General features: G+C 38.1%; 1 protein-coding gene across 4 annotated transcripts in view; it reads left to right on the top strand.

Moving 5' to 3' along the window:
• Positions 1-2,701: 2,701 nt before the first annotated feature.
• LOC129770618 (protein artichoke) overlaps positions 2,702-23,976 on the top strand; it is a 34,262-nt gene continuing 12,987 nt past the window's right edge. Inside the window, exon 1 of one of the 4 annotated variants that reach the window (XM_055773566.1) lies at positions 2,702-2,786. The gene's annotated coding sequence lies outside the window, so the exon portion shown is untranslated. The remainder of the gene's footprint in view (positions 2,787-23,976) is intronic. The other 3 variants (XM_055773568.1, XM_055773567.1, XM_055773565.1) reach the window with 3 other exon arrangements.

The following is a 23,976-nucleotide window of genomic DNA, read 5'->3' as shown; positions in this document are numbered from 1 at the left end:
ACGTGCGAATAACTGCTCCAATGGCATAGAAGAAAGGGTTTTTTGCATCGATGAATCGTTACTGGCGATGAAAAGTGGGTCCATTACGACAAACCTAAACGTCAGGAAACGTATGGATACCCTAGCCATACATCAAGATGATTATGCTGTCAATTTGGTGGGACCAGCTGGGTGTGGTGTACTATGAGCTACTAAAACCGAATAAAACCATTACGGGGGACCTCTACCGATGACAATTGTTGCGATCGATCCGTGCACTGAAAAACAGCCACAATACGAGCAAAGACACGATGCAGTTATTTTGCAGCATGACAATGCTCGGCCGCATGTTGTGATACCAGTCAAAACATACTTCGAAACGCTGAAATGGGAGGTCCTACCCAACCCGCCGTATTCTCCAGACATTGCTCCGTCCGATTACTATCTTTTTTGATCGATGCAATATGGTCTGGTTGACCAGCACTTCTCCTATTTTGATGAAGTAAAAAATTGGATCGATTCGTGGTTAGCCAACAAACCGGCCGATTATTTCCGCAAAGGGATCCGTGAATTGCCAGAAAGATGGGAAAAAGTTGTGACTAGCGATGGACAATACTTTGAATATTAAATTTGTGACCATTTTTGAAGAATAAAGAACAAAAAAATTAACGAAGGAACGAAGAAACTTAACGTTACTCCTATTACAATTACCTATTTACCTATTTCCCAAGGGTGTGGTAATTCTTCGGTTTTCAATAAATTCAAATTTTGACAACTGCGACACTAGTCAATGAAGTCCGATTGAGTTAATATTTTGATATTTTGCATAGGGCATTTTATCGTACAAATCAACATTTCGCCGTAAGTCCCGTATGAAAAATCGAGATGACCTTTTTTATTGGCACCCTAAACTATACGTTTTGCCTCGTATTCCGAAAAAATGAAAAGGAAAAATGTCCCAGAGAGTCGATTTTTTATCAAACAGTAGATCTCGACGTTTCATGCAATTTGAAGACACTCGACACAAAAATTTTCGAGAACATCGATTTCATGCATTTCGAAAACACGTATTTGATCTCCCACACACATAAATACGGCTCTGATGATAGCCAATCAATCACCTTAGATGATCAGTGCTATCACACAGAATGAACGCTTCTTTAGTCTCGTCACCTGTCGGCCACGCAATTGTCATATAACTTTGAAGCAAGTAGGAAACATACAAATAACTATCATTACAAATATTAGGAAATCTTAATTTCTTCGCCTTATGGCTTCAGTTGAATCGAGCAATTCAATTGAAGCACCCTTTTGGCCGCGTTGTTTTTGTTCCTCCACACGCAAATCCACTTCAGCAAAATCCCCACCCGGCAGCCAGTCACTTCACGCAGCATTGTATTTTCGATGTGGAAGGCCAATTCCAGCAATCGCGTTATGGCAATAGTGACAGCGGACTCGAATTATGCGCACCTCCGATGTGCACCAAAGCGTTGTTAGACCATCGACCATTGTTCTCGGCGAATTTCTTACGGCCCACAGGCGATGGAAAGGGGCGGAAGTATTAATTGTATTCGGATGGTGAAATTGAGTCCTTAACGGGTGATACATCGCCTCGCAGAATCAGAAAACGCCTTTTGTCCAGGAGTAATTGGGCGTTCCTCGAAACAGCGTCAAGGTTTCCACTTGCATAATCATGTAAAATAATCAAACGAAACATACGAATGTCGATTGACATTGGTGCTTAGAAAATCGTAATCGATTCAACACACCACACACCGCCTTCATTTCACATAGATCTGCAATACAAATAACGGCTTCGAATTTAATCACTCAATCGACGACTGATTGGTCGCAAATTATCGACATAAGTTGATTAAGCTATTTCCATGATTTTCACAAATGATCTTTGTTCGAGGGAAGGAAATGAAGTTTTCATTCTGTTGTGCCATAACGAAACTTTGGAATTGACAATGACCTTTCCAGAATGGCGTTTGATTTTGGACCTATTGTTGATGATTCGATATTCACGTGGATACAATGCAATGATCAAATAGAATTGTATGGTTATATAACGAACCGTGTCATACAATCTTTAACGGAAATTGAACCATAATGGATCCACACAACGATGGCGCAGTTTGCTGGGAGAATCCATTTTTTATGTATCATATTCTAGTCATAGAAACCATTACTTCTTGCACTTTTGAATAACATTCAGACAGATGGCGATTGTTTTATTTTTTAGTTTGTTCATAATTTGCCTTTATTTCTATTGTACGTTCGCTGGATAGCTAATGCGCGTTGTAACTAATGCAGGGATGCCAGTTTGCCAATAATATTGTAAATTATAGCATGAGATTCGTGTCATAGTCCTTCGGTCTCCTCGTTTCTTTTTTTAATTTATTCCCCTCTTTCGCCACATTGAAAATACAATTTCAACTACTCAAATCGCTTTGGCAGCACTCGCGAAGATAAACGCAAATCTCCTCCTCGAACAATCATGTGCGCTATGATCCACACTCCAATCCCCATCAGCTAGATTCACGGCTCGGCTGTTTTCATCATTGCGAAAAGCTACCGCCACAGCTTTGCCTTCTTGAGGGGGAGGGATGAGGCGGAAAAGCAGCCGCGAAACGACACAAAGGAACAGAGCGCGACTAGGAAAAGCGGCACCCCAAAACATCCACCTTTCAGCCAGCAGTCGATCAGTTGAGCTTCGCATCTCCTTACGATCGGTTGTGTTGTTACCAATACCCAAGTGCTGCTAGGAAAATCAACGCGAACGAAACACATATTAACTATTGCAGGTATATATGCGATCACGCGGTGGAACGATTGTTACGAAAAGTGCGCCCATAACCTCATAAAATTCAGCCGTCGTCTGCTTGAAGTCTTCAAAATTTCGCAACTCGTGCTGTCGAAAACGATTTGGGGCTGATCGAACAGTGGGAGTGGGACGTGGAAGTCCACCTGCGATCGATTGTGTCTTGAGTGGCGTGTTGAGACCCGCCGGAAGGCTACACCGGCCAGTGAAGACGAAAGTGAAGGAAAGGAGTGACCAACCCCTGGTGGTTTTCACGTACAGTGAAAGAAAGGAAAATCATCAAACCGTGTCCGGTTTTTAGTTGGAAAGATTTGGTCATAGTTTGGAAGTACTAAAAACAAAAACATCCCCCAGCACGTGGGTTAGCGTTAGTTTGAAAGTGAATCTGTGATTTATGAATGATTCAGTAAATACACGGAAGTTTACAAGCAAACGATGCAACTGATAGAAGTTTAATTGATTTATTTGAAACATCTTCAGTGGAACGGTGGTGGGCGAGGTATTATCTCATTTTGAAGTGACGTCTTATGTCGCCTCCAAGGAAAGATTGGCGAAATTGAAGTGAAAGTGAAGTGAGTGGATGAATGCCGGCATTTGATGTTTAAACAAAAGTTATGTGGTTGCTGATAAAGGGATAAGAAACGATAATGAGATGACTTACGCACTAATTGACCATTCTCTGATAATTGTAACAAAATAGAACCATATACATAGCGCGGTGTGTGCTTCGATTTGATACCTACGATATGAACAAGTGAATATGTATCATATTTTGTATATGCACTTTCCATTTAAAAAACGAACTTATATAAATAAAAACAACATCTACCATCTATAGGAACAGTTTTGAATTTAATACATTAGTCCAGCATTGGCATTCTGTGAAACAAGTATTTTTAATTGTAAAGGTACTCCCGTAGCCAAGTGATTAGCGTCGAACATTATCATGCCGGGGATTTGGGTTCGATTCCCGTTCTGGCCGGGGGATTTTTCATCAAAGAATGTTTTTCCGACCTGCACTAGTATACGCATATTCTAGAGCTTGCCACTCATAATACATTCAAAACGTGTTGTTTGGCATAATAAATCTCAGCTAAGTATTAATAAAAATTACGCCAGTAAATACCTACGTTGAGACGGCATAAGTTCCACAGTTCCACAATTCATCATTCCTTCATCTTTCATTCTTTCATTCATCATTCTTTATAAAAAAAAAACGCTTAGTAAGCAACGCTAAAAAAACGCTTCGTCTACAGATTGGATAATCCACCGAAAACATCGAAAAGTGCACGATTTCTTGATGAATAATAAAAATCGTCCATGGAAATGATTAAAATAGAGTTGACTTTGTATCGCAATTTAACCACTTCATGTACAACATCGAGTTACACTCGTGGTGCACTTGCATATCACAGGCCGCTTGGACACTCAGGAGAATAGTAAAATTACTCGAGCCGTGACCAATCGAAGCGCTTGAAATTAGATCGTAAAATATCGTCGTAAAAATTAGAGGGACATTTTTCGCGGAAAATTGAAAACATGGCATCGGGGTGAAATTTATCAACATATTTTTCCATGATTTCTAAGAGGATATGCACAGAAATATATAGAGATTAATTGATTTCTCCACCTTTATCGAAATCGGTTCACGGGTTCCAGAAATTTGACCGGATTCAAGTTTCAGTGTCATAGCTTCCAGAACCCAAAATTACACAAAACCCACTATTTGAGGTATCAAAGTTCATAATTTTGCAAAACTAGCTTATTTGTGATGAATTCTAGTCTATATTTCGTAACAATACGTAATCTGGAAATGTACCGGATCAGCTTTTCGATGATAGTGACCACTTTATCGGCTGAAGCGAATCCAATCATGCGACGTATCGGATTTCATGGTTTGTCAAAATTAACTCTTTGGTATCCATTTCAAGGGTTTTCGGTCTCATTAGAATAACTCGGATGGTCTCCGGTTGACCTGTAGATCAACTTTAAGATCGAGTTATGAGAACCGCACGACTACACCTTGAGGTGGATTAAATCAGTTATCTGTGTCATCAAATCCTCGAACATAAATGGCCGTATGAGAAGAAATCAATTAATTTCTACACATTTCTTTGCATATCATTCTAGAAATCATGAAAAAATAGGTTGATCAATTTCAATCCAAAGCTATGTTTCCGCGAAAAATTGTCCTCTATTTTTTTCGAATTACTCGACTCGTCATATAGAATAGGGCCCTATATTCGACTTGCGCTCGTAAGTTATTTCCACGCATCTCCACTAGAAAATTGAGGGGGAACGTCATTTTGGACCAATTGAGAGTCGATTCGCTGCAAACAATAATATGGCTTTGGCATGCGTTATTGTTTTCAATTCGTCTTCAAACGGAAAAAAATTGTTAAGCCGTATAAAAGATTACACAAACTTAATTTGAATTTCACTTGATAATTTATCCGCAAGTTGGGCCTCGTGAGAAACTCAGATACGTCATGTTGGGCGACGAACCTGTTAAAATCGTTATTGTTGCAAGTGTCGAAAAAGATACTTCCGGTTTAGCTCCTGTTTTTCCCTATTTTCCACTCATGAATCACACCGACCAGTAAAAAAAACATAGTTCAAAAGTTATACTGTCCATTTCAAAGCTCAAAAAAAAAACAATTTTTAGTGGCCGTTGTAATTTAATGTAAGGGTCGGATCAGGGCCACCTTCTCCTATATAATTTCCGAACGGTGCACAAAGCCTTGCACTGAAATTTTGACAGTTTACTAGGGAGGTTCTTACAGAGAACCTTTTTTTTAAACGTTTGTTGATTATGTCTTTCTTCTCCCCATTAGTAATTTCCTGGAAAATAAATCAAAATAAAGTTCAGATTATTTAGAACTGGGACACACACTCTTGCCGTTTACAACGTTTCCTGTATCAGAATTGAAACCTTTTAATAGTGCTTCACACACTTCATAAAATTTTGATTTGGCGTAGAATCAGTAATTACGACAAAAACCAAAAATTGTATGTCAAATAAGACTATGAATTCAGAATTATACAAAACGGACTGCCACAAAAAACGGTTTTATACTCCATCTAGTTTCATGATGGCTCAGCGACGTTTTTGCCAAATTTCGCTGTTATAACAGCAACGAGGTGTTATGAAGGTATGAGTATAACGGAATCCAATTTATCGAGAGAAAAAACTGAATTCTCCTAACTGTCCCTAGTTTCATCATTGAATCTCGAGCAAAATACACAAATTCGAATCAGTTCTATTCTCAAATGATCTAAGCCTTCACTGATTTCAAAATCTTGCTTGAATTTGCTTTTGTAAGAAACATTTGACGAATTTCATGCCAACTCGCCTATTGATAGGACCATCTCGGATTGCAACAAAATGTTGTGGGTGTAAGACATCGGTCATTTAAGCAACATTTTCCACACTTGAGATCTATAGAAAAACAAGACTACTTTTCGAAAAAAGTCAAAGTTTTTTTTTCTTTTTTTTTACAAAAAATCCTAACTATAGAACCAACCAAATTTCGGTCAAAGAATTAAATGTAGAAAATTGTTCAAGTTTATATAAAAAAAATTGATTTAGATAATGTTATTTTGAAAAATAAAATTAACTTTTCTCCAAAACTTTCATTTTTGAAATTTTGAAAAACTATATGCATAGTCTATACAATTACCAACGTCCGTACATTGGAAGTAGGACACTGATACAGGGAAAGAGTTGTTCTAACAAAAAAAACACGTTTCCTTTGAATAATTACTATTCAGCCATTCCATGCCAAACCGATATACAGGACGGACTCGATTATATACAATCTCCGATTTATCTTCACTGTATATAATCAAATCCTGTATATAATCGAGTCAAAACAAATATTTTTTTTATTCGTTTTTCACGTATATATGTTTCGTTTTTGAATATAAAAGAAGAATTCAATTTTTGATTCATCCCCTCAAAGTCGGAAAACACCTTTCTCACATGAAAATAATAAATTTATCCAGAATCTCTCAGAAAGTGATAGATGATTATATTCCATGAGAAAAATCCTTCTGCGCACATGTTCGAACATCAACAATGACAGAGTAATAGAACTTTTTTTTTCTGTTTCGGACTCTGTTGCCTCAAACTGGCTCTATATTGACAAATACGCTACAGAAGATGATTCTGTTGCTTCCATTTGAAAGATGAGAGAATTTAAAACAGGATATAGTAGTGGAACATCTAAATTAGTGGATTTAAATAACACTTCAGAAGTGAAAACATTATTTATTTTATTCTAAAAATTCATACTAAACTTGGTTGTTTCTGTCAATTTAATTAAACCTCTCTAACCGCTCTATAATTTGTTCTTTGCCACTCAACTTCTAAACAATTCCTGGTGGTCAAAATTCTTCAATAATCACGATGTTTATCCCACTGTACACATAATAGCCACTTTAACATTGAAAGGTTACATTTTTGCTTGAAATAAGTCATATTTGAAATGTTAAAAAAATATTTGTTTTTCAAACTGTATATAACCGTATAAATTGTATATAATCGAATCACATATAAGCGAGTCTGTATATAATCGAGTCCAACCTTTAATGGTTTTCAAATTTTCGTGAAAAGTGGTAGTTTTTTTTCTTTATTGCAAAATATTAGACCCGTATTTTTCATGTTTTCATTAGGGTTTCCCATTTTCATTTAGGGCGGTCCGAAAAATATGTTTTTCCCCTTTTTTTTTCCGAAAATGATTTTTTTTTTTATTCAAATGATCGATATATCAAATTGAAGCCAATGATCTTCTTTGAAAAAATATTCTTTTTTGGAAAAATATTAAACATGCAAAAAAATGAATTTGGTTTTCATAATTATTGATTGTGTTTGTGTTTCTAAAGTTTACTTGGTCTTACACCAATGAGGTACATATCGAGGTGGAGCAATAGGCGAAGTTTATCTGTATTGGTAAGCAAAATATCGTGTCGTAATTATTTGCATTCAATATGGAATGTATATGGAAGAGACAAAACAATGTTGAAAGTACTCACGGTTGCATGATAATTTGAGCCAAAGTTCTCATGAATTAATTCAACTGTTTGTTATTTAACAGATGACAATTGTATCGTGGCTTATTTCGATTACAGGTCGGACTCGATTATATATAATCGCAATTTCACTTTCAACGTTAATTTTCGAATCCAATACATAATCGAATCACAAAAAAGCTTTTTTTTGTATTAATGTTTGACATTCATACATCAATGAAAGAATTGTTTTCTTGAGATTCGATCATGTATAGAATTTGAAGATAATTGTTGAAAAAAAATCGTCGACTATATATAATCGAGTCCGACCTGTATTTATGTGGAAAAAAGGTCCAGAGAGCAGCATGCTTAGTTCTCGAAAGCAGTAACTTTTTCGATGAAATTCTGATTAACTATTTCACAATTATTATAATTATCTCATATTATCTCACAACTGAGAGCCTTTGAAACATCAACTTCATAACGTTAAAATAATGAAACTTCGTTTGTTTCTATGTTTCTATTTCACAAATATTCACTGCACGCTATCACATTAGCCTCATATTCAGCGGGAACTCTAAAAAAATGCACGTTTATAATTGATAAATTACTTCCCGAAAATAGCATTTTCATATGGATGAGGTGGGCAATCAAAGATAAACACAACGACTGACGTCAATATGTTAGGTCTTGTTGTTTTCGAACTAAATCTTTTTGTAAAAAAGAAAAAAAAATATAGGGTGTTGTATCCAAGACACGTCCTCTTAGGACGTAGGACTACGCATTCGTTTTATTTATTATGCTTGTTTATACTACCTCGACGCTCGCCGGCAACAATGTTGTTTCGATGACCACCACACGGGAAGTGAAAATTTTCCTCAGAAATCATGTATTATTTATACGCTAGCGATAGCGTACTTACTGTGGAGTTATATTCTCTTTTCGTTACCCTCTTCGTTGTTTCTGTTCTCGCGGCAGCATATTTATTTTTTACATTAAAATGACTCCCAAATTAATATCGTACATTTGTATCAGTTCAAAAAAAAGAGTATTGCCAGTTACCTTCAGAAGTGTTTGATTGAAAAATATTGAAATAATATTCCAAGTGCAGATTGTGCTGCCAACTCCTAGGATGAGTTGGCAAGTAATTCGTCATTTTTTCATTCAATATATAGAAGTACAATGTATGATGAGTTGTAATGAGAACATTTCTCACCTTGCTCTCAGATGTAGTTCAATGTCGAACTATTACGAAGTATCGTTCAACTAAAATATTTCTGCAACCAAACTCCGTCAGGTGAAAAAATTGTATACCATGCCTTAGTAACGCTATGCTCACATGCTTTACCTTAACATCATCACCTGGATGCTTCCGAAGCGTGCAAAACAATACAAACAATCAAATTCGGCTGTACAAAAATGACAATTTTGAGTTTTGTTGTCGCTAATAATAAAATAACACCATCTTAAGCTTCATACAAGAATGAGAATCGCTTCGCATAAGGTTCCAAGGGTTTGAAGCCGCGATTCCTATTCTTTGTGATAAGATCATTTGTGGCAAGTTTTATTTCGTTACCTCCGCGGGTATTGCCATACTGCCGGACTGCATGGTTATGATTTTAGTGATTGTTTTTGTCTAGTAGTAAATCGGTAGCAGCCGCTTTTGGATTGGTTCGAATATGACGCGCGCGCATTAGGAACTGTTGAAATCTCAACCCAAGGCTCAACGCTGAATGCAGCCATCGAGCTGGAAAACAGTGCTGTGGAGAAATGCCCCGTTTAATTGCATAAGAATACATTATTTCTTAACGAATGGAAACCTAGGTGTTTGAATCTGAACTTGACCCTTAAAGACTATGCGCGCTCATTCGTCATTCAGATGGCACTGTTTATGGAAAAATGCTCTCGATGCTGTAGCGCGATGAAAAAAATATCTTCCTCCCAGAGTTACAGTTAAAACTATTAGATACGCCTTGTGACAGTTTTGATGTCATGCGTACAAAGTTTTGTTTTTATAGTTTCTGGGGAATATTTGCATCTCCACTTAGTGCTCCAGTGTACGCATTAAACCATTAGTGTCATTTAAGCTCTATAAAACTATCTTAGTATGAAGCATGGAAAAAAAGCTTGTCGAACATTATGGCAAAAATGTGATTAAAGGCAATTGTACTAGTGATACGAATGTATGTCAGTAGTGCCAACTGGAAGAAAAGTGCGTTATCTACTTTGATTGCGCCGAGTTTATGTGATTGCGTTCAATGAGTTTAAAGGGTCTCCCCCAACAGAGAAACCGAAACTAATTGACGCAAATGAGGCTTCGTAGTGGTTTCTTAAACGTTTGCCGGATTTAACCGTCTGTGAAATTGACAATTAGTGAACTAGTGAATGTCTAAAAATTATGCTCAGGAGTGAGCATGTGATAATGATAAAAAGTTGGACTATTTATTTAGACCATTTAATTGACGGTTCGCTGGCTTCTTTTCATCTTAGAGTTGGTTTCATAAATTTAGTTTTCTTAACACATCGAGCTCGCGTCGCGAAGCTTTCTGTCTCACCTGCATCGATTGACTAACAGTGATCTTTTCGTTTGGTGAGCGTCGGTTAGGCTGATGTCACATTAGGCGGATTCGCCGCCGCGGATTCCGCGAGTGAAACCGCAGCGGAGGATCTACAGTGCATTGTGAATGAGCCATGTCACACAGAACGGGGCGGTTTTGGAAACGATTTCAAATCGAGAAAAAAAAACCGTCGCGATATCTGCGGCGGCGAATCCGCCAAATGTGACATCAGCCTTAGGAAATAAACGTAGCAATTTCAAAGTAATCATTCTAAAAATGAACGAAAGGTGCAGCAAAGACGACTCATGAAAGGTTATGAAAATGAAGATAAAAAATATATATTCAGATTAGTTTTATTTATTTTTTTATTTAAATCGTTTATTTTTACAGGCTCAGTTTAAAGTAGGTTTAATGGAGCCGAACTCCTATGAGAGTGCCATATTCAGATTAGATGAACTTGTTTAAAAAAAATAGAGAATTTTGAAACCAAATCTGGTGGCGGATTTTCGGAAGAAATGAACACATTTCTAAAACAAAGATTATTGTTGGAAATAACATTTCCAACTTCTCGAATTTTTGTGATAATTATTTAATACTATGAAATATTTGTGAAAAGAAAAGGCAACAAGCTTTTCTGAAAGCGATAATTTCGGTGGATTATGATTTCAGAAGTTTCGAAACCGTTACTTTTCAGTTCGTAGAGGCAAATTGTTGGCAAAATGAGGAACTTTTTCGGAAATTTCGGTCTGATTTTTTTTACAGTCTTTAGGGCACTCAGCCGATTGCATGAGGTATAACTAGAGATTGCATTACCGTGCCAAAATTTCAATAACGGGTTCATCCGTTTATAGACGTTTAGCTTGGGCTGGACATTGATACCTTTTATCGTCGTTCATGTTTTTCTTGATACTCAACTATTCTGCAGATTCTGCATCTTCCAGTGATTTTTTTCCTGCCTGTTGTCCATCTACTGAATCAATACCATAATCGTCAAATTTCATCGAAAAATCACGAACGATTGCAAATGCCTGCAAGATCAATGCACTCCGTGACGTTCGATAGAAGACGCCGAAGCCATCATCAATTGTCCTCCAGCAGAATGATTATTCACGACCTCCAGCAGAATTATTATTCAGATACGCGATCAAATCTGCATATACGAAACGTTTTCCTGCAATCCTTTCAATCAGTGCTTCAAGCTGCTTCGAAATTTCTGATGGTTGCTCCGATAGCAGTTCTAGCATAAATGGCAATCCAACGTCAGTTTCATAAAGAGTGCAGTTCTTCCGGCATAGCATTTTAACAGCGACCAGAACTGGTTCGAGGGCATCCACCATTTTTTGACGTAGGACTACGTCTAACCGGAAGATATAGGGGGTGAAATGGAAATCTAGGCACTGAACAAGTAGGAAAAAATGCAAGATTTGGAACGCTTATAACTCGAGCATTTCTCAATAGATCGCAAAGGTTTTTGCATCAATTGATAGGAAATATATCTACGCATCTATCATAACGAATAACATTTCATTTTTCTTGAGATAAATAATTGAATAATTGTGAAATATCAAGCATTGTCCAAATACACTATGTGCCCATTTTTGATTGGTCCATTTTGTGCTCCTCAAATCGTACCGACCAAAACGGGCAACCAGAGCAGCAGCGAAATAGAATGAAGCACGATTGGAAAGGAAAAAGAAAAAAATGAGGGAAACATTGGTCGCAGTCTCACACATGCGTAATTCTCGAGTCAGCCAGTCAGCTTAAAACTCCCCTCTCCGCTGCCGTAACGATCATTCTCATCCGAACCGTACACCACATCGTTTCGCATCACCTCACATCAACAAACCAACACAAGCAGCCATGGTTGGATATGGCAAAGGAGGAAAAGTGAAGGGTAAGGCAAAATCCCGCTCGAACCTTGATCTGGAGTTCCCGCTCGTGTTGATCTGGAGTTCCCCGCAAGGGTAGCTAGGCCGAGCGCGTTAGTACCAGTGTACCAGTCCACCTAGCCGGCGTTATAAAGCTTCGGCCGCCGAAGTGATCGAGTTAGCTGGCAAAGCTGCTCGCGACGATAAGAAAACCTGCATTCGGAACATAACACATTCGGTTCGGCGGACATCAAGACAACAGGCAGTTGCAGCGAATGGCGAGTGGCAAACGCAATCGCAAAACGGCATCAGGTAGCAGAAGAAAAAAGTTTGTTCTTTATACAAACTGCTTTGGCGGCAAATCCAGAACAAGGCGGCATCGAGGGCGTTCGAAATGGGTTTTTTCAAAACCACGAGTACTAAGTTTTCTAAATTGGAACCATTCCATAAAACAAGGCGCTTTTCAGGGCCATTAAACCTTCCAAAAAAGAGTTTAGGAAATAAAGTTCAATGCTTTCTAAAACATTATCCAAAATAATAATAAAACACAAATTGATGTTTTCATAATTTGTTTGCCAGGATTTGATGAGTATGTGAATTTGGCAGTTGTTCTGAGCTTATTGATAGTGGGGGACTTTCCTGATTATTCAATTTTCACCAATTCTTAAATTGTTTCCAGATTTAAAGTACAGTAATCTACAATTAGTTCGACATTTAGCTAATTGGACGGACATGTAATGCGACTTATTTAGTTGGACATTTTTGTAAACATAGAGATCCAAATTATGACCCCACATTGAAAGTCGACACTGTACCACTGTCATCGCAAATGTTCAATTACAGGTTAAAATTACCTCCAATCCGGCACTGAGTGGTGGTAATGCGACGTGCCATTGAATGTAATTTACTGTAAAAGATGTCACAAGCTGGATGGGAAGAAATTTTCCAACTGTGAAAGCTGTGGCGAGTGACAACAAATCGCTAAACAGGAAGGTTTAGCCGAACAAGATGGGAATATCGAGTGATAACAAAAACACAACACCAAAGGTTCTTTTCAGAACCATCAACATATTCATAAAGAGTAAACAGTAAACTAATCCATTTTTCAGGTATATAGGTAGGTATTCACGTAGGTGAAGAAAATAAAACAATATTTTTAAAATATATATTTAACAAAAGCTGTCCCCTTTGTATAGTCCTACGTCACTCCGGTTATGTCCCCGACATTACCCACCCGTCTTTTTTATAGCTGGCAGCACTTCATCGCTGAAGCTTATCCTGTGTCTCGTTCTCAGATCGAGCAGTGACTTTTGAACTGAAGTTCGGAGATCGTAGAATCGGCGCAACACTGACACTTGAATTTTTCGATCTGATTTTGATTCTCTAGTAATATTTCAAACGGCATAAAAGCGAATGTTATTTATGGTGTAAAATTGAAAATTACCGAAAATACCGGTTATTGATTGTAAAATTACCGGTAATTCGGTAATGAAAAATGACCCGGTATTACCGGTAAAACCGGTTAACAATCTCTCGGTATAACATGCATTATTCGCCTCCAGATTCTGCTTCGCGCTACGATCCGGTGGAACATGTGTTTTGAAACTTCTCAAAGCAGTCCTCTACTTTGCTTTCTGGACACAGGATTTTTTTCTTCATATTTTTCACAAGCTCCCTTTACCTTTCTTCTACAGTAGAACCTCGATTATCCGCGAAATAGTCTAGAAAGCTCACTTTTGAAAACAAAAATCACGGATAGCGCATTAAAGGACCGAAAATGAAAAAAGCGGATAAAATATATTTCAGCATGTTTCGAGGAGGCGATCTGGCGTAGTGGTAACATCCATGCCTCTGACGCTAAAGGTCACGAGTTCAATTCTCACTCCCGACATTCTTCCAAAAATGGAAGTAAAAGTGACGAACCAGCCAAATGAGTTGAAAGTCACTATAATACAGATAAAAAAAAATAAAAATATTTCAGCATGAAAACATTATCAATAAATAAGTCATTAAACTATCCATCTATAAGGTCGATCATACCAGTGGTCAGATAATGTGAAAACCATGACCAATACAAAAGAGCAAGAGAGATAATCCTAACCGCGGATAATCCCCTCGCGGATAATCGGGGCTCTACTGTACTTCGGCGAGCCTGCATGATTTTTGACGTAGGAACTACGTGTTTCAGGAAGGGTGCCAAATCAAAAAACTGGTAATGAAATAATGTTAACCATAATAACTACTTTCGCAACGAACAAATTCTGATGATTTGCATACCAACCAATTCAGAAATTCTCTAAGATTTGTTTCATATTTACAAAATAGATTACAATTCCTTAATCTCTAAACGATTGAATTTAATGAAAACTGGAACCATTTCCATTTTTCCATACATTTGTTCCGCCGATTTGTGTGCTTACCAACCCTTACTGTCAATAACGAGCAACTAAAGGTGGCCGTACACTGTTTGTCCGGAGATTAAACATTAAACACTTTTTTAAAGATTATGTTTGGTTTCAAATTTGTACAAACAATATTATGTTTGCCACTCTCAAGAATAATATAATTCGGGACTACTTGGTCCGGGTTTTCGTCCACTCCTGCTGAGATCCTCGAAAGAACACTCGTTACCGAACTTTGCGACGATTCGTTTAACACTTTCTGGACAAACTTCGAATTTTTCGGTGCACCAATTGTGCAGAATTTCCTTTTTAGTTTCCAAATCAATCCGCGACAATTCGAAAACAACTTTATGACCGCGACTAAATGACTTGTATTTCGATTTTTGTCATGTAAACAAAGCGTGCTCTGATTACACGACAAAAAAAGTTCATCCGTTAGTGTGTAATAACGTGTTAAATGTTTAAGACTACGTTTCGATACACTCGTTATGAAGTCTACATTTATTTGACGAAAATGAAGAAATAAAAAATAATGTCGAACATCAAACATGAAAACAACTTTACTGAAATATTTAAGGTAACCTAATCTTGTACCGACAGGTTTGATGAACAGACCGAAGAAATATTTTAGGATTCCAATAACTCAATACAGCTTCTTGAAGAAGAAGAATCTCTCTGTATCAATGTGCTCAACGACAAAGAAGATGCTTGCAGCGTTCCGGAAATCGACACTCTGGGACTTTTTTACGGAATACGAGGCAAAACGTATGATTAGGGGTGCCAATGAAAATGATCATCACGATTTTTCATATGGAACTTCGTGCAAAATGTTGATTTACACGATAAAATGCCTAATGCAAAAATATTAGCCCAATCGGATTTTATTCACTAGTGTCGCAGACGTTAAAATTTGAGTTTTTTGAAAACCGAAAAATCACCGGAAATCGGGGCTTTCAAAACAAAATTTTTGATGCCAAATGTTTTATAATTTCACGAAACGTCGAGATTTACTGATATATCGAAATTCTGATTGAGCTGAAATTGCATAAGGTGCATAATAACTGCATTTTCGAGGTGGTGAATATTTTACATGCGGTAATTTTTTTAAATTTTAAGGTCGTTTTTTCCCATACATTGGCACCCTAATGGACATACACTGCATTTATTTAGATGCAACCTTAAAGTTCCATATACTGGGGTTCGTTCCCACCTCAAGCCGAATATAGGAGCATAAATGTTTAAAGTTTGTGGTCGATATCGAGAAAGCCGGTCGCGAGTTGGCTGTGCAGTTCAATCGCGAATTGAGGATGGAGCCAAAAAACGAATAGCACTGACCGCTTTTGACGACATTTGACTCTTCATTAGCAATTTGTTGTAGAAGATCCGAAATTCACTGACACACACGTGATACACGAATCAAACGCAGCGTTCGTTGTAGAGCAATAAGATGGGAGAGAGGGAATATTGCGATTTAAGCTCCGCCATCGCTCGATATTTCGCAGAGATATCGATAGGAATTATATATATAAAATACACTCGACAAAAAAAATTAGAGGAACAGAGTGCGGAGCCGGATTTTTAAAGTGATTTTTGACATGATGTAACCTCGTGAAAAATCAACGCATATCGATGAGATGCGCACCATTTTGAAGCTACAACTTACAGGTATTAAAATATTATACGTACAGATTTTTGACTTGGTGTGTGTAGGTGGCAACAATATCGGGAAGAAATGAAAATCGATTTTTCTTTGTTTTTTCAAGAATATTCTGGACTAACACGATTTTTTGCTTGGTTAGCTCTCTCAATAGCAAATCTAATTAACCTTATCAACCAGCTTTCATTTGGTTCCAAGAACGTTCCAGAATATTTAAACTTTTTGCATCGATTTTTAAAAAGTTCCAAAAACAGGAAGTTTATAGTGCTTTACAAAATCGACTGTAATTCTGCTAACATCACAGTAAGTTCCAATGTATGCAGGCATATCTTTAGCCTAGTGTATTTCCTGAACAACTGTGAACGTTTCATATTGATAAGTTCAGCCGTTTTTTCTAGCCGATTTTTCAAAGTTTGGAGTAAATTATAGGAGCATTCAATCGCGAATCGTATCAGAAGTACAAAATCCTACGTGACTCTCAGAACGAACGATTCGTTACTTTCGTTTTCATGCGTTTGTAGGTACAAATATTGTAAGAAGTGATGAAACTCACACATATACATACGCATTTCCACACGCGCTCTTCACCCACAAACTCATAATGACGAAATACATTATCAAACACATTTTTGATATAATTTTTTTTCACAATTTGCGAAAAAAACGTGTGTCACTTTTATATAGAATATATATTCGATACGGAAAATTAAATTTTCATTCATAATTTTTATTTTAAAAGTGAGTTCATTCCACCTGAAAAAACACCTGCGATGCATACTCATTATTCTCGTGCTCGTCGTATTGCTCTCGCAAGGGAAGGAATAAATCATAACCCAACTATCTTCAGCAGATTCGAAAAATACAAAGAGTAGTACACAACAACGAAAATATTAATTTGAAATATTATTTTAAAAGTTGTGATGCATTCTGAAATAAAATCCGAAGTGATAAACAAGCGGATTGAACAATATAATTCCGAGTTCCTACGTCGAAAATGTGGTCGTTTCCCAGGCACAACCCCTTACATTTTTCTGCGATTCGTGACCAGGGTTACCATATCTACAAAATAATCTGTATTTATACAGACTTTTCAGACTTTTTGAAACCAAGAATCTGTAGATACACATTACAGATTTCTTTTGGATTTCATACAGGTTTACAGATTTTTCAAAATAACGATCCAATACTAGTTATGGCTTAATCTCAATAAAAAAGTTTCGATTTTATTCATATAGCATTCGTATCAGTCTAATTGAGAGTCATATTGGCATTTATATATAGGTATAGTACTGCTTTCTCATGTTCAATATAAGGAGAAAAGATGCAAAAGTCTGTGTTATCGGCTAGCTTTACAATAAATAAATAACACTGTTTATCTTTTTCCTACTATAGCACAGTGAGTACGAATTTTACGTGGATACCATCAACATCGCCAAATTCATAATAACTATGCCAATAAATGATATTAAGATTATGCTGCAAGATTGAACTTATAAACTTAACTCTTTGCGGTCGTATTAAATTTCGACATGTGTGTCGTACTGGTCGCATTTTTTTACATGATAAAGCAGTGATGTATAGCTCTGTGAGATTATCTACACAGTGCCGTAATACGTGGAGTTTCCCATTAATCCTTTCCTCAAGCATGGATGACTACTTTTGTTCAAACTGAGTTCCGTTATATATTATTCATAGTAGCACCGTTTTGGTTCGTAAATAAGTTCACAAGACGTTAAAATTTGTTTAAAAAAATGCGAACTGATACATTGTTGCATAAATTTTAGTATTAGTATGCTTGTTTGTTGTGGTGGCTGAAGGCAGACAAACAGCGGCAAAGGGTTGATACAGATTTCGATACAGATTTTCTGAGAAAAACAAACACAGATTATATTATGGCAACTTTGTTCGTGACACGCTTGTTTCGGTGATGCCATGATGTAAACAAATGAAACTATCCCTACAAGAAACGCCTATTGTGATTCTATGCACTCTTACTCCAATAATGGCATAATAGCGATTCCCAAAAAAATTACTTCACTAACATCGATACGCAGTAACACAAACGAAGCGTATTTCCCCAACCTTATTGAAAAAATCGCCGGGGGTAAAAGTAACAACAGCTAATTCTACGGTCAGTTGGTCACCACATTTTGGTGGTTATGCAACGACCTTTCTCTGAAAATATATAAGAAATTAAAACAACTTGGGCCAATGTAATGGTACATATACGCAACCTTGAAAAGCCGCGCCATTTCGAAGGACCGAAAAAATAGAGGTTACGCAAGAACAATGCTTCATCGATGGTTTATCAGTCGTCCAGTGAACCACGGCGAATAGGCAAATCCACCGACATTGTTTGGAAGCGGCTCAACGTGGGGAGGAGACGTGAATTATGCATTTCAAACAACACTAGATTCAAAAGAGCCCCCGCCATAAGAATCACTCAACCATGAATCCCTGTAGACAGTGGCTTTGATATTTCTTTCTTGGATGCTTTAAATCGACGAAAAAGACATTAGGTAAGGTGCGTCGCAGTATACAAACCTGCCGGCAACGGTTTCCAGAAGCTGCTGTACTGCTCATGGGACCTATGACACATCAATTGACGGAGGGTGTAAGGCGCATTAGGAGAGGACATTTGAGGCAGGTGAGCGCTATGCGCTGCCTAATTCCTCTATTGTTGGGTGTAAACATCGGGTCGTCGAATTGAGCCAACGAGATTAGCAGAAGTAGCAGCATGGTGATTGTTGATGATGAACTTTACAGAAGTCACCTTTTATGTCGATGTCATTTATAAGAGAAAGTGCACAGCAGAACATGCGTTCTAGTTTTCCAGTTGCCCAAAAGTGAAACAACGGATAACTGGGGAAACAGTTTAGAGGATTCATGCGCAATGTGGCGTAGATTGAGCAAACAATGAGTGTTTTGAGGTGTAGGCTTCCCTTGGTGTTCATTAGAGAAAAGTAACTATAAAATGAAAGAGAAAAACTATAATGAATACACAAGGGATGAGCATCCAAGCGTGATCAAAACGGGTGCTTCTCAAGGCTCACCGTGGAAACCCTAACAACAACGAAAAAATGCGATAAAACTGTATGCATAAACCGAAAGAATAAGGTTACAGGTGCATCGTCCGTATTTTTGCACGGCATATTAGAAACGGTGGTCCGAACGAAAGTGCAAGTATCGTGGGCTTAGGATTGTTTTGGTTTGGTGTATAATGTAAATAACTGAATTGAAAATGGAACGTTCTAATGCTTTTTGTTGAAACAAGTAATAGAGTTAAACATTAGTTAGTATTTAAAAGGCTATGAAGAGGCCCCACTGCAAAGAATTGATAGTATAAATATTCACGAGAGATTCTCACAGCATTTCGAGTAGTTTTAGTCAATGATCATCTGATTTTACAGTTTTACTGTTCTGATTTTACTGTTGCCAAACTAGCGTTTGGCAGAAAACATTTCATCTTCGTCAGAAAAAAATGCTTTTTCGTGTGCTGAAGGGTGAAATGGACAAATAAAATCGCCTTTTTCGAAAGCTTTCGAATGTTTGTATGTATAGGAGCAGACATCTCTTTCTCTCAGACTGAACGTCAGTTTGGGATTGTACCCAAAAAAAAAAAACCAAACGATGTCAACGGGGATCGAACCAAGGCCGGCTAGAATGCAACACTGTTTTACACGACCGCGCTATTCACTGGTGCTGTTGCCTAAATGCGTGGTAATATTACACCACATTATAAAATGAAGTTGAAAAGTGTTTCCCAAGATCAGAAAGGAGAGCATAAACTTGAATCTATATTATTTCCGGTCTGGGCCGTGTATGTGGCAAAGTATGCGAAAAGCTTTAATGCGTGCTTATTTACAATGTGTCTCTTGTTTCGCTCACTCAGATTGTTTTTATATTGCTATAGCATATACACCCATACCTCGCTTTACGGCTTAAATACGTTCCACAAAACTTGGCCGCAAAGCGAAAAGCCGTATAAGGAATCAATTATTCTAATACAAATTAATACAAATTCAATCGGATCGGTTCTAAATGCAGAAAATATGTATAATGGTTTATCATTCAAAATACATATTATCTTTCCCTTTATTGTACATATAATAATAACAGACTCCAAAAACCAATAACAATTGATAAACAAAAATGAAACAACTTCATGTTCCATGAATTATGTAGTAATATCGACATCGAACATTTTTTTTGCCGTTATAGTGAAACATTTTAGGCCGTGATTCGAAAACGTGCCTTAATTGGAAAGGGCCGTTATGGCGAAATGCCGTATAAAGAGCGGCCGTATAGCGAAGTATCGGTGTACTCATAATTTAATGCTATACCAGTATGGGAGAGTAACATATGCATTTAAAAAATGGACTTTTTTCGGATGGTGATAAAAAAACTAAGACACATTATTGAGTTTGATAAATTTCCCATGGTAGGTAATTATATTAGCTTACTTGTGAAAAAATTTTACCCCCTTGAGCGGCCTTCCGGCAGTTAACCGGAACATTCGCCATGGCGGACGGAAACATGTGTGTAGGCATGTTTTTGAGTTCATTCAATTGAGTTCTGTCAACTTCTTCTCAGTTTTCGCGACAAAATTATTGGAGTAAATTTTACGCTTCAGGTTTGCCCAGAAATTTTCGATGGGACGCAGCTGGGGGACGTTGGGCGAGTTCGCCGACTTGGGTACCACATTGATATTCAGTCGCTCCATCTCCTCTAACGATCGCTTCGAGTAGTGGGCCGACGCCAGATCCGGCAAGAACACCGCGTCTTCGCTCTTATGGTATTTCTTGATGAACGACGCAACTTCCGGCAGGCACTCCGTAATATAAGTTTCCTCGTTCACGGCCAGTCCGAAGCTAAAGAATCGCTGATTGTCAGCCACAGCAGCACCTTCATGGGGAACTTGTATGAAATAAATTTCACTTCGGAGCTCACTTCCTTCGTGGGGGAAGTAAAATACGAATTGCCCTGCCAGTCGTTGCCATCCAGGGTGAGATAGATCTCGTCGTCCATCACCACCGCCAAGTCGTGATTCGCCGGGAAAATCGACTTGACCATCTTATTCAGTCTCGTCGTCCATCACCACCGTCACGTTGCGATTCGCCGGGAAAATCGACTTGACCATCTTATTCAGCCGCTGCCGCTGCGTCTTTGCCTGCAACTCCGAGACCAGTGGACGGGACTTCCGCTTTCTGACATGTATGTCCATGTTTGCCAGGTACTTTTTCACTGTTTGGCCGGTTGCACCGACCTCCCGGCCAAACGTACGCAGCGATATAGCCACTTTTCCCTCGATCTTCCTCTTCAGCATCCTTTTGAGCTTCTTGTCGTTCGGAGTCGTCGGTCGTTCGGAGCTTTCTTTCGATGCTCAATCAAAGCCAATAGTGCCAAGATGTTGTAGATGCCGGAACGGGCGTATCTGGCGTCCACAAAGTGCCGCATGATGTCCGTTTTCGACGCGGCGGAGTACCGTTCATTGAACGCGTATACTTCTGAACGGAGTAGCTTCACTGTTTCCACCATCACGGTTAGAGTTCGACTGATAGAGTTGTTATTTTTTTTCTGCTGACTCATGGGTTACTATGGTTGATAATCCATGGGTAGTTCCGTCAGTGCGTGTGAAGGTTAACCCATGGAAAATTCGTCCATTTTTTAAATGCAAACGTTAGTAGCAAAATGTCATTAAAATGGAAAGACGCGAATTTCTAATTCGATCATTTCAACAGAATCCGCGGTGGTCCCGACAAACAATCGTCAATAAAGTATAAAGTACTGTGTCAAGAGTCATTAAAACGTTCAAACACAACTTAAATGTTAACAGGATAGCTGGTTCGGGTCGTAAGAAAGGATTTGAATTACCAGAAACTGCGAAGAAAGTAGAAGCTTACTTACAGAGAAATCCTGGACTGTCTAATCGTAAAATAGCGGTAAAACAGAATTGTAGTGAGAGAACAGTTCGACGAATGAAAGCCAGTGCAGGCCTAAAGACATTGAAAGTACAAACAGTTCCCGATCAAAACGCAGCACAAAATATAGAAGCTAAACAACGGTCAAGAAAGTTAATGACGACGAAATTTATGTATTGTGTGACGTCTCTCAACCAAAATTTTTTTCATCGATGAAACGAGGGGATGTTAACGAAAAATTCAAACAAAAAAGAAATCCCAAAGAAGATTCTGGTTTGGCAGGCGATTTGTAGGAGTGGTGCCAAAAATAAATCATTTAACTCATTTGACACAAGATTGCGTTTTTTTGGCTATTATTTCCTCCAAGCCAGTTTGACTATGCGTCTTCGAATTTCATGGCTGTTGTTGTTGTCAGTTGTAATTAAAGAGCCAAGGTAGACAAATTCCTCTACCACCTCGAGCTCGTCGCCGTCAATCACAACACTACTACCAAGAAAGATTCCGTTACGATTAATTCCTCTCGTTAGCAAATATTTAGCATCAGACGTGTTAATTTCAATCCCAATCAGCCCTGCTTCATGTTTCAATCACGTTTACAAGTCTGCTATCGTCGCATGTGTTCTTCCGATTATGTCCACGAAGCCGATAAGCCGACTAAACTTGTTGAAAATCCCTACTGCCCCGCACTTTGAAGCTCACTCTTCGCATAACACCTTCCAGCGCCGCCACGTTGAAGAGCAGACAAGAGAGTCCATCGCCTTGTCGAAGTCCCTGTGAGTCTCAAACGCCTGATCGACAAATCGCCTGTGTTCCACACACTGCACCGCACACCGTTCATCGTTTCCTGAGTCAGTCTTGTTAGCTTTCGGAGGAAGCCGTGTTCTTTCATGATTCTCCATAGCTGTCTTCGGACGATTGTATTATTTGCGACTTTGAAGTCGACGAATTGTGGGAGTACTCGCAAGAAGGGGTGAAGACTTGCAGTTCCATTTCGCGGATTTCCAATCTCTAGTCCGTGTTCTTTGCTTGGGTCTAGCCCTTTTGTCTTGTCTCGATTTTTTTTTTGTAAATTTGCCTGTGGACTTTATTTTTAGGAATGGCTTGCAGGGCCTGCACCAATCCTCGGTTGCATCTGGGGTCATATCCAGTTCCAGTACAAACATTCATAGTAAACCATAGCATAGCAACCATAGCTACTTCCACTGATAGCTAGAATAAGTATGGGTGCATTAATTCTCCAAATTTCCTCGGGACGACTGGTACGACTAACGTGGCTAACGTCTTGCTCCTTGAACTTGGTAACCAAAAGATCAGTTAGCATAATGATGGTTCATAGCGATTCACAACACAATTTTCGGGTTTTTGTTGAGTTCAAAATGACTTCAATCAGTTCTTCTTTAAAAAGTATATTTTTATGTCTTCCATATTCCACTCTTTGATAATGTCAATATCAACAACGGCATTTTTCAGTGACCTTTCAAGGAACTATATTTGTAGCCTCCTGTCATTCTTTTAGAGAGTGTTGGATGACTAGCCTCCGCCATGGTCCTTGAACCGATTTTCACCTCCAGGTGATTTTCAATTTACACCAGACAAAAATAGAAAAAAAAACATCCATCTATAGACATATTGAACTCTATTGAACTTTTTCATTTAATTCGCTTTTAACCATGAAAAAAGCCCATTAAGAAAAACTAAAGCTTCATCTCTCGATCTTTTTTTTATCCCTTTTGTTTATTTGCGGCTCATTAGCATTT

The sequence above is a fragment of the Toxorhynchites rutilus genome, chromosome 2, assembly GCF_029784135.1.
Source record: "Toxorhynchites rutilus septentrionalis strain SRP chromosome 2, ASM2978413v1, whole genome shotgun sequence".
Taxonomy (NCBI): Eukaryota; Metazoa; Arthropoda; class Insecta; order Diptera; family Culicidae; genus Toxorhynchites; species Toxorhynchites rutilus.
The sequence above is the reverse complement of the archived record's forward strand: the minus strand, read 5'-3'. Positions and strand labels throughout refer to the sequence as shown.